The 12,957-nt window shown below is 38.6% G+C and overlaps 1 protein-coding gene across 4 annotated transcripts in view; it reads left to right on the top strand.

Annotated features, from left to right (window-relative positions):
* The window catches only part of PRDM4 (PR/SET domain 4), a 780,070-nt gene that overhangs the window by 520,058 nt on the left and 247,055 nt on the right, over nucleotides 1-12,957 (top strand). The window lies entirely within an intron of this gene.

Here is a 12,957-nt window from a genome sequence, read left to right on the forward strand (position 1 = left end):
GTTCCGAGTCCAATATCAATCAGGTCATTGAGTTGCCAGTCTTTTTTCCCAACCATTCCAACAAATTGGAATACATGCTGCACAAACTTGACGTGCACAGACAGCTCATTTTATCTTGATAGAACTAAGGATATTAGAAAGTCAGATCAACTCTTCGTATCCTTTTCGGAGGCCAGAAAAGGTAGACCAGTGGCTAAGACAACCCTTTCAAAATGGTTATAGGATTGTATCTTATTTGTTCATGCAAATGCTAACATACCGTTGCCACACAAAGCAAAGGCTCATTCAGCCAGAGCCGTTTCTACGTCTTCTGCTTTTCAAGCTAAATTGCTCCTTGATAACATTTGTGCTGCAGCCACTTGGTCTAAGCCTCATACCTTTATCACTCATTACAAAGTAGATAAGTTCTCCAAGGACAGGTCTTCTTTTGGTTCCATGATCCTGAAAAATGTACTGGATTGCGGGTGCTAGGGATGCTACCCATCAGTGAGAATAAACGGTGAGATTTAACAAATTCACATAAAGAAGTTATGTACTCACCATAACGTTCCATGTGAGCTGTTTATCTCGCCTTTATTCTCACGTCCCTCCCTCCATCCCTCTCCTGGCTGACAGTTGACCTAGAGACTAGTATCATCCTGGTTGTTCAATACTACTACTTCCTTCTTGGGGAGTGTTCCCCTTACAGGGGTATATATACACGCAGCAAACAAGATCTGAGGTAATTCCAGCAGTGCATCATGGGATAAGGGGCTTAGTCTTGAGCTACTGATAAAACTTGAGCTTTGCTATAGGCCGTGTCGGAGCCGAGTGATCGGCTCCGAACCCATCAGTGAGAATAAAGGCGAGATAAACAACTCACATGGAATATTATGGTGCGTACATAACTTCTTTATACTGTAGCTCCACATAATTATTGTATTGAAACAGTGAATGATTCTTAAATAAAAACAACAGTGGCACACCAGCACAACATGAAAGAACAGGTAAACTTTTAAATATGGTGCTTGGGTACAGTTTCTTTACTTTTAATGGAAATTACTATCAAAAGACTGGTATAGCCATGGGTGCAGCTATGGTCCCTGGCCTAGCCAACATAGCCCTAGGCAAGTGGAAGGAAGATTATGTTTATAACGGAGAATACATGCAAAACATCATGGTGTATTTGCGCCTTGATGATATTTTTATTGTGTGGAAAGGAGACAACGCTACATTAGAAGACTTTATCAGCTGTCTGAATCAAACATCAGCTTCTTGCTTTTCACCTTTTCCTACAGCCTCACCTCTGCAGTCTTCTTAGGTATGCAGATTACTAAAGACTTGGACCAAGGGAAATTGACACAGATCTTTACAGAAAACCTACCAGAGTAAACCTCTTGCTACATAATAAGAGTCTCCATCCCACCAGGACGAAGTATACCATTAAGTCCCAGGGCTATAGGTTGGCTAGGATCAGCACAAAAGTGGAACCCTTCCTTAAGAACCTAAGTGAACTTGAAAATGATTTTTGGTGAGGAGATATGAAAGCAACATGTTAAAAAGCATTTTGGAATCTAAAATTGAACTAAAAAGTACAAATGCACAAGCATTTAACAGGTCTTGTAAGAGGGTGTTAAAAATATATATGGACAACAAATCTAAATACAGTTGTATCTTGACTTTTACTGTTGATTGTTACAACATTGTTAATGTTATTAGAGAGATTTGGGCCATAATTACTGAAAGCTCATATTTAATGAATGTCCTTAAAGAAGCTCCTTCCTTTGTGTACAGTAAAGCAGGAACATCAGGAGTTGGGTAGAAAGTAGGCCAAGACCACAGGATACATGCACCAGTAACTGTAAAGCCAGCTGTGTCTTTTGGTCGGCAGATACAGGAGGAAGAAATATTTTTCTGCCTGTATTTTAAAGAAAATGATTAAAACCAATGCAGGAGGTGACTGTAACTCAGTGCAGATGGTTCACAGGGCTCGCTGCAATAACTGTGGAGTATTTTATGTGGGGGAAAACGCTCAACAAACTTAAAAGAAGGATTTCTGGCCATCTTTCTGAAATTTGAGCCAAATGCAAGAATAACGCACTGGCTCGGCAGCTGCAGCTACACAAAAGACACACTGGCTTTACATTTTAAATTATTGACCATGTGGACCTTTTGGAACTGGAAGGAGACATCCCTAATCTTTTAGAAAAAAAAAAAAAGTGAACTGCTGTGGCAGCTGAAACTGAACGCATTTAGAAAACTGGGACTTTATTATTAGTGCTCCATGAAAAGCGTACTAGATCTCAGAAAACTGCCCCACTGTTTAAAAGACTGATATGGGACTGATTAATGCTGACATTACTTGCTTATATATAAACACTGTTTACTTCTTTTAGCACTAACTTACAGTGTTGTAAATAAAATACTTTAGGTGGCTCGTGTACATTAATCATTTTTTATGGCTCCACATTAAATACTATAGATTTCAAACTGAACACTTGTTACATTTTTTCCTTGAGACAGTGAAAGTCTGAGTGTGCATGGGCCTAGTCTTTTTCCTTTTTTTTCCCTGTTTCAAAGGTTGCAGTTACTAGAGTGCAGTCTTACACTCTCAAACTAATAGTTTTCTTAGGTAGATCCCACACTTGAACAGATACCCATGGCCTTAGTGCTTCATTTTTAACATTTATCACTGTATTTCTAGGTTAGCACTTTTCATCCTACCTAGGTTTTCAGTTGTATATCTATACACATGTTCATTCATATTATGATTTGTTTTTGACACACAAACCTGATGAAGTGTTTATTTGAAGTGAAAGTGATCTTTGTTAAAAGTTGTATATTTATTCATATTTATTCTGGTAGACGTCTATAGGGTAGATTTTTTTAATTAGTTTGGTTTCTTAATAAAGTTTTGACTAGTTGGTTAGCCTATACAAATGAGATTGTAATGTGTCTCTAGCCTTCTAGGTTCAGTTTTAGTTAGCACAGTCTCTGATTACACTGTGGTGTTAAGGGGGAAGGGTGACGTTCCTTGGTGACTTGACTAAAGGAATGATTTTAATGCTTTTATTGCTCTTAACAGAACCACCCTTTGTAACTTCTCCCTTGCTCCAAGCAACCTGGTTATATATAAGGAATTTTTTTGATGCTTTTCATGATACTCAACTAGGATCACTTGTTTGTGTGTTTTAATATAGGATATTCCATTTTTAACTCAACTGTGGACTACCTACTATTTTCTATTTGATTATTTTGGAGCACGTATTTTATAATTATATTTTGTAGTGCAATTTTTATTAAGTGAACTAAGTGTGTAACATAATTTAGGAAGTGAACATCACACCCTCCACACTGCGAAGTTTCTTCTTGGTTTGTGTTGTCCATTTTCATTCTTCCCCCTTCCTTTCATTTTCTTGAGTGACCTTGTGGATATTGTGGAACATTTTGTTCCAAGTTTGAGCCCTAGCTTTGCTGTTCTTTCCTCCTTTCTCCTCTGACTTAAAACATCTAAGGCAGCAAACTCGATCTGATGTATTGTTAGCTGACTAGGCCATTATGAGTAGAGGGAGGATCTCGAGAGTTGGGTCCAAATCTGATCCGATACCCACACGTTGAGGAAGAATAAAAATGGACAGCACAAACGTTTTCGTTGGACCACTTCTTTAAAGTATCAGTTGACTTTTTTTCCATGTTAGGATTGCAATCGGAATGTATTTTCCACCCTAACAGGGGATTTTTCTTTTGCTCTGCAGAACCCCCCCTTCATTACCCCATATGTACATTTTTGCTGCCTGTATTCTCTCTCTAGTGTTATAATAATAATGTGGCTTTGATGTTTGGTAATAAAACTGTTATTGCTAAAGTTGTGCATAATTTGCCAGTTGCAGCCTCATATATTTCTCTTAAAATGTATAGTGTAGTCATTTCTCCATTAATGCGATAGTGAACATTTTTAATATCTGGATCATAGTGTATTTTTCCATCACAAAATGTGGTTCCACACAGTTTTTGTGATTTATTTGAAAAAAATTAATGCGTACTGTAAATGCAAATTTGACATAACATGTAGGATTAAAAAACTTTATTAAAAAGTGAAAAAAAAAATTGGATAACAACCCTTGTTCTCATAGGTTCATAAGATACTAGTGTGAAGGATGTCTGTGAGATCATGGAGATGCTTAACCAGTGCAGCCCAATAAATTAGTAAATAACACAGCTGTCCCAATTTATTAGAACCATTCTACATACCCAAGAGGTAAATTTGTTACTAATCTAGTCATCAAGACAGGTTTTGAAGATGGCTATTGTATTGCTTTGTTTAAAAAAAACTTTAAAGTAGAAAAATGCTTTTAAATATGTGCATTATCCATGTCAATAAACAAGCATTGCATGGTAGTGGTCCAGCAGTTAGTGTTGTTGTCTCACAGCAAGTGTTTCTCCAGTTTTATTCTCCACTGGGGTGCCTTCTGTGCAGAGTCTGCCTGTGTTCACGTGGGTTTCCTCCAGGTGCTCCGCTTTCCCCCCACATTTCAAAGACATGCATCTGGAGTGTTTCTCCCCCAGGCTTCTGCTGACAATGGGCTATGTCACAGTCAGACTTTCCCAGTAAACAGATGTAAATTAATAAAAAATAAAATACACAGGTCTAACATCCGAAATTTTCCTTTTTTTGTCACTTATTGAGTTTATCCTTCCCTCTGGAAGTATTTGTCATTTTTTTCTCAGACACTTCTATATTCAAAGCCACAAGTCAAGAGCTGGTGCACACTATGACATCATATGCTGCGCAAGCACACTTAGCCACTGAGCACACCATTTTTTTCTGTTGCTCATTCATATTAGATTTTGATGCTTATGAAATGTTCCCACATTCATTAAGTGAAGCAAATCTACATAGTGTCTCTGTGGCATATTTATAAAGGTGTGTTGCATTGTCTGGAAGTTCCCACCTTCTCTGTTTGAAGAAAATTCAGTAAGTCCCCTTGGCCATCATATTACTATTCACAAGTTGTAGCAGCATTATCTTCATTACTTTTTGAAAGAAAATGGCATAAACACTGGTGTAAGTGTGAGCAGTTCAACCCTGCCATTCACTGACATCAGAGGGAGAACGTCTTGCCTGGCAGGTAAGAATACGTCACGTGGGAATTTGTAGGAAGGTCTGAAATGCAGCCCCATGTCCTAGTTTGAGCACTGTTATAAGAATTGAAGGTTGGCAGGGTAAGCCTCAGCCTTGCCTGTTGGACTTAAGTCCATTATGGACATGACATTCTCAGTTCTGCTTTTGTTAAGTTTGTCCTCAGCTAAAGATGACCATGAAAACCACAAACCAAGGTGCAAAAAAGCAAAACTTACAAATAATGCATCCCTGGAAACACAGCTGGTAGACACTTGAAAAATATCTTTAATGACCAAAAGTTAAGCACTTTCATTTGAAACAGATAAGACTTCATCAGAATGGTTTAAAATTTAACAATCACTTGATTTAAACAACCTAATATAAATCACGTGATAAAACTGACCAATGAATAAACGATATTCATTACTGTTGTAAAGTTAAACTGATCTTCCAAAGTAGTATTTCAGTTGCATAATGTTAACTATATTAAAAACAAGTTTATGGCACAACGATAGTAATGTTACTGCTAATTATCATCAAGCTGTGTTAGAACGGAGTTAGAGAATGCAAGCAATTGATACCAAATTGTCTCAGAGATGGCCTGAGTCACCAGCCTTCCACTTTGGCAGGTGATGAGGGGCTCAGAGATGGCACAGCTGTGGCTTCTATCCTAATAGAGTACATTCTGGAGTGTGGGTAGCTTCCTACAGATCATCCAAAACTCAAGGCACAATGGCCTTGATCACAGGGAATAAGCTCTAGAGTTACCCATCTTCAGGTTAGTGGTCCCTTAGACCAGGGACTCTTTTTTTTTTTTTTTTTTTTTCCACTTGAGTTTCCCTCTAGAAGTTAAATCCATTACAAAATTGGCATCCCTAGTTCTGCTGGTGAAAAGGTTGTCCCCCTATCTGGGGACTGTTAAGTCAGCCCATATCAGTTTTACTACTCAAGCCCTAGGCATAATGCTAATCTTTATTGTATGGTGGGAGTGTAAGCATAGCAGGAAATATGTACTAATGCCAGCACCAGGCCTGACATATGCCTCACATGTATTCTACAGCATTTTACAGAAGAATGGCAAGAACCCCATTACCCAGCATCTTGTGTATGCATGTCACATGATTTTGCTGCCTGATACCTTTCATATGCTTCGTGCTAATGGCAGTGGAAGGGTGGGAATGGGAACTCTTTTCTTCTCAATTTCTGTACGGAGTCTGCAGGCTGGAAAGGCATCGTCTCTCTGAAAGAACAGCTGCACTCTAAATTAGACATCTTTTGGAGAAACATTAAGGTTCATGCATTTGTCTGTAGAATGGTATTTATCTCCCATTAAGTCTGAATGTGTATCAAGGAAATAGAAATAGAAGTAGAAGGCTGGGTCACCCCCTGTGCATGGATCCAGTCATTGAGGATACCATTATTGCAGTCTGGAAGCATGCAGACTCTAACCCCCCCCCCCCCCAACCAGAAAAGGCAGGTGCTGTCTACAATTCCGTAGTGAAATAGACCAAATCCCTTCCTGGGCATCCACGAGCTGACTGCTGTCTCTTTTGTTTGGTTTAGCATAGGTCCTAAACACTGTATAATTTTCTCCACTTTCCACCAATCAAAGCCTCTGGAGAGTTGTTGCAAGAGAAGTATGGACTCTTTCTTATGGTGTGTTTGGATTTCCCAGCTATTCATTTCACCTGTCTTTTAGGTTTGTGGCTTTTTCCTACATTTACATCCAAAGCAAGCAATTGAAAAGCTTAGCCACATCACCCAAAACTGTGGGAACTAATAATGTTCCTATTAAATAGACTTGCACATATACCCAGTGAAAATCTGCAGTCACTCATCAAATCTTCCAGACTGGTTTTAAAGGTTGATAGGGAAGAACTCTACTTAATAGGTAAGGACTGCCTGTTCCAGAAAAGAGGTATATGTTGAGCTAGGTATCTGTAGAGCCATTCATTGCAGTTATGGTAGTATAGGTTTAGTTCGCTGGAACAGGAGTTTCTTTTACCACAAGTTCTATTTAGGTGAAAGAGTTCAAAAGAGTGTTGTGTCATTCGTAGTACAAAGGGCTAAGCAGAGATCACCCTTATGTTCTGTGTCACACTGAGTAGAGGGATAGAGCTAGAGATACTGAGACTTGAAATCTTTTTCATAAGGGAAAGTTGAGATCTGTCAAGCTGGTTCACGTGTTTAGCAAGGTATATGTAGAAGGGTTCATTATAGTCAATGATGGGCCTAATAAAGGATGAGTAAAGTGAGATTGTAATTTTTTTCGACCTTGATGAGGTATTAGAAAGGATGAGTTGTGCAAGGTTGGAAAGATTTTCTAACCACCACAGAGATGTGATGGTCAAAGGAGAGTCTGTTCTAAACATACATTTCCAAATCTCCGTGACTGTGTCAGATTTAAGCAGAATGTTTGATGATGACGATATACTGGAAGAAGAAAAATCTAACAGTTGCTATGGAGAATCCAAAACAGATGATGTCACAGCATGATGGAATTATGGGTCCCCAGATTAAGGAGCAAGATTAAGGAGCAACACGTGGAGCTGGACGTGTCTGAAGTAGATTTGCAACATGATGGTGCTGTCGAACCTTCTGTAGGAGACTGGCATGAAAGTCCAGTTGCAGACATGGGAAGGAGCAGGAAACAGTGGCAACTCAGACACAGGTAATGTTGAGTGATACGCCAGGGGCTTCCCATATGAAGGAGCAGCAGATGAAGCAGGGAGCATCTGAAGAGGATGCATCACACAAGGCTTTCTGGAGCTTTCTGTAGGTTACTCTCAGGAAATGGAGAGCAAAGAAAATGCTCTCAATTCAAGATAAAATGATTTATGGGAAAATATGTTTGATTTAATAGAGATGGATAGACACATTAAGATACATAAAAGAAATAGATGGCAGAAAGTAAATAAGACCTAAAATATGAAGATACATAAAAGAAAAAAAAATGGCAGAAAGTAAATAAGACCTAAAATATGAGAAGATTGGTTAAAACAGTTGAAAGCAGTAGTCAGGACTATTAAGAGAAATTCGTGTGATGTAACCAAAATAAATAAGAATATATTACTGTATAGATAAAGTGCTACCACAAAAACACGGAGGAACAAAGGAAGGAAACCAGTAGAATACCACCATGGAAGTATCAAATAGCGAAAACTATAAAGCAATTAAGACAAAACATATCACTGTTAAAAGAATATAGAAAACATAACAGATTATCATAAATACTTAGAATAGACTTTGTAGAAGCCATTCACAGTATCAAAATAGACCAAGATTTATCATCTACTTTTGCCAGTAATAAACAAAATATCAGTACAGACAGAAAAAACTTGGATGGTATTCAGACAAATCTAAAGGAAATGTACAGAATAAGCAATTCATTGACCCTCAAAAGATTCTGTAGAGAATTGGGAAACAATGCAAAAGGAATAGAAACACCACCAAAACAAGAAGTGGGACATTTTGTGTTTGTAAAGACCCTGTCGAACATAATAAAGATGCTGAATGGATAGAAGAAAAGGAAACTGTAAGGAGCTCTACAGACTTTGAAGTGAGATGAAGTAGCAGCCAGTAAAATTGAAATAAAATTAAGAAAAGTTTGTAAATAGAAAACCCTGTACCCAGACTTGGTACCTAACTTCTGGCTAAAAGCAATGACATCTTTATTTAAAGATTTATGCCCGCATAAGAATTACTTGTATACGCATCCCAAGTAGTCCCCAATCTGGTCAACAACAGGAAATTTTTTTCTCCTCCTTAAGCGTGAACCTGCAAGCCATTCTAAGAAATATAGACCAGTTACTTGCCTTTCAACAATATACAAATTATATGCTGGAACTGATGTAGACAGTTTATGGTCACTTGGGAAAAAAAAACTTCAGTTATCATGATAGAACAATAGAATAACAAAAGAAAGCCATATGGGACAAAGGATCATATGCTGCTAAAAAGGCCATAATAAATAATTGTAAAAAGGGGAAAGATTTAAGTATGGCATAGATAAATTACAAAAAACTAGTTGACAGCATCCCACATTGATGGATAAAGGAATGCTTACACATATATAAGGTACACATTACACTGATCAATTACATTACTTGAGGCTATACTTAAGGAAATGATTCTTGTGAGATGGACCGAGGATTTGAATTGCTTAGAAACAATTCTGTTGCTTGCCAAAAAAGCAGATACTAGATAATCATAGTCCGTCTCTAACCCAACTGTATTTAAAGCATTGAATATTATAAAAGAGATAAAAAAACTGGAAGAGTGAAAAGGGAAAGAGCAAATCGCACAGAAGTAAATGGCAATATTGGAAAAAGTACATGCAGAATAATGTTAGGAGTTAGATGGGAAGGAAAAAAATTGAGATGGCTTTGTAAGTCAAGCAGAGATTCCCTCTAAGTAGGCGATATGAGACAGAGAATAGTTGGATTTTTTGAATCTGTCCATATAGGACAAGTGTTTAAGGCCTAGGGTCCTCTTTGTGAGGTACTTTTGCGGCCTCTCCAGTTGTTGCAGGTGTCTGGTGTGAGGTACATGCAAATGGGACATTGTACTCGATTGGCCTAATGAGGAAAGAGTAGAGGGAGGCAGTGACCGCTTTCTTCCTGGATGCAAAACCCTTAATAATGAGATGTGCCACATAGAAGGATTTCTGACCACAGTGGCAATGTGGTGGTCAAAAGAGAGGTTGATGTCAGCCTGTGTTCCCAGATCTCTTATAATACCTTCTGTGTTCAGTGGACTATCATTGACGTGGTAATTCATGGGAACTGAGTTTTTCCCAAAGGGGATGATGACACATTTTTTGTCATTGAGCTTAAGGCCATGGTTCTGACACCAGTCATTGGTCTCAGTGAAGCCTTTCTGTAGGATATCAACATCATTTGGGGAGTTAGTAATGGCTCCCAACTTGCAGTCGTCTGCGAACTTTGTCAGCCAGAGTCCCTTCGTGTTGGCCTGGACTTTTAAGAAGTAGATACCAAACAGGAGAGGACCCAAGAATGATCCCTGTGGAACTCCACTCGTGACTGGTCGGTAGTCTGACTTGGAGTTAGCTACTTTCACACTGTGGGTTCTATCTGTGAGCCAATTTGCAACCTACCTAGTGATGTAGGGGTTGATGCCTAGCTTAGTGAGTTTTTTTTATGATTCCTAAGTGGGGGAATGGTATCAAAGGCCTTGGCCAGATCAAGGTAGGCTGTATGAACCACCTTGCCTTCATCCACAGCTCTGGTGACTGACTCAAAGAAGTCGACCAAGTTAAGCAGGCATGATCTACCCTTCACAAAACCAAACTGTGTGGGATCCAGAGTTTGGAGATTCCCTGTATCCTTGTTTATTAGGTCCATGATGATGCGTTCCATAGCTTTGCATATCAGACTTGTCAGGCCAATAGTTCCCAGGGTCTGTAGTCGCTCCTCTTTTGTGGAGAGGATGACTGTAGCAGTCCGCCATTCGGTAAGGACAAAGCCTGAGGTGAGGCTGTGATTGAACAGGGCACACAGGTGAGGTGCCAGTTCACTTTGTAGCTCATATAGAACACAACCAGGGATATTGTCAGGTCCCATAGAAGCTGTATTCTTAGCCTTGGACAGTGCTGTTTTAACCTGTGCAGGCAGCAATACTGGGTGCTTGGCAATCTACTGGTATTGTGACTGGTCCTTTGGGGAGAGGAAGGTGTAAAGTTGCCACTGAATCTGTCGGCCAGTATATTGGCTATATCTGTTGGCTCTGTATAAGAGGTACTATTGTGCAGTAGCTCAGAACAAATCTGGGTATTGCCGTGGAGATTCTTTACATAAGTCTTGAAGGTCTTGTGGCTGTCTTTACTATCTGCTGCAATTCTGTTTTCATAGCTAACTTTAGTAGATTTGATGAGGGATCTCATATTTTTGTTGAAGCTGATAAGGGAGCTTTTCCAGTTTTGGGACTTCACCTTATTCCGCATCAGTTTCCTCCTTCTGTTGTAGAAGTAGATAGAAAGTAGATAAAAATCAGGCAGCAACTGAATGTGCCAAAAAACAAAAGAAAGAACCTAAGGTGAAGGACCAGGTGAGAAGGCAAGAAATGTGGAAAATGCATAAATATAGTTTCAAGTTCAGAAAACTTCTAGAAGAACCTCATGTTGAGCAGGAAAAATGCAGAAATAGTTAATGAGAGGTGAATTCATACCAAGAAATGAAAGGTTAATTTTGGCAGCCCAAGACAGCAGGCTACGTACACGCTGGTTTACAAAGTCCATTGAACATGTGGGAGAAACAAACAAATGTAGGGTTTGTAAAACCGAATTGGAAACAGTTGCACACCTCGTTGCTGCTTGTGACATACTATTGGCAGGACTGTATACTGAAAGGCATAATAACATGGCAAGACTGTTTCACTGGGGATTGTGCAAACATTATGCTATTGAAGTGGCTGAAAAACACTGGAAACATGAGCCACAAAACATCATAGAAAATGATGGCCTACATCTCATGGCATCACCTATTACCAACAGTTCAAACGATAAATGCCAGAAAACAGATATAGTGATCCATGAAAAGAAGACAAAAGTAGCATTGATCATTGAAATCGCCACACCCAGTGACTAAAGTGTGTTGCTTACAGAGAGAGAGAGAAAGAGAGAGAGAGAGACAGTCATAAAAATATCAGGATTTGCAGGCAGCAACAAGATCAATGTGGAAGAAAGATACCCAGACATAGTAGAAGCAACGGGTCTTATAAAAAGTATCTACAATATTATTTAGACATGGTGCCAGTGCATGTAGCCCCATACGAATTGCAGAAGGAGTCATTACTGGGCACAATGTGGGTGCTGCGAAGAGCTCTTCTGGCTGATATCAAAGATTGAAACAATAGTAATTTCATGAACTTTAATCGTACTTTGATTTGGGAATAGGGTCCAGTCCTGTCATGGTATTGGAAACCCAAAAGACTTGGAGAAATTAAAAAAAAGAAACACAAAACCTTTTATTCTAACAATTTTCTAATTTTATAAGATTAAAATCTGTCCCTATTTTTGGGCCTTTTTCCAACCATTCTTTTTGGCTTTTTCCAGATTTCATGCGCTAAGAGGTTGAAGAGGTACGATCCTCAGATGGGTTGTTCTAGATTAACTTCTCTGCCTTGTATCTACTGAGTGCCAGGATAGGCTTGTCTCACTATAGCCCTGAAATGATTTTTTTTTTGATATATATATATATATATATATATATATATATATATATATATATATATATATAAATATATAGAATCAGCATTTCCTTTAATTCTGTTACCCACACTATGCAGTATTCTGACTATTGCCTTAGCATTACAGGTCTCTCTTTGTATCTTTCCATTTTAGTCATGAAGTATTTGACTGTCGTGCAGTTATTGCATTTCTCATAAAAATGCATTGGATAAGATACTGATATTGCTTTCTTTGTTGATTTACTGTCAACCATCAGCTTCGGCAATTCATCACTTTGCTATTAATCATAGCCCATAGTTTACCCTGCTGATGTTCCAACATTTTAAGGAAGAGAGCGGTCATGTTCTGGATGCCATTGCTTGCTTACATCCTACTTTAATTATATAGATATTGCAGCCGTCTCTTTCCAATTCTTTCCTATTTTTTTCACAGCTCATAAGTGGCTTCTGTTTTCTTCACTGTTTTTGGTCCATTTACTTATTTCCCTGGTGTTTGATCATATTTTAAGAATACTGTTTTTGTTTAGAACCGAAGATTATATTAAAATTACACTTGTATCACATTTACAAATCATTCTTGCTGCCTGTATACAGTTCCCGCCAAAATTGTTTTCCTTTCTGCTGCATCTATCTCTGTTCCGTTTCTGATT

The sequence above is a fragment of the Protopterus annectens genome, chromosome 11.part0 (assembly GCF_019279795.1).
Source record: "Protopterus annectens isolate FY-2018-M chromosome 11.part0, PAN1.0, whole genome shotgun sequence".
NCBI lineage: Eukaryota > Metazoa > Chordata > Ceratodontiformes > Protopteridae > Protopterus > Protopterus annectens.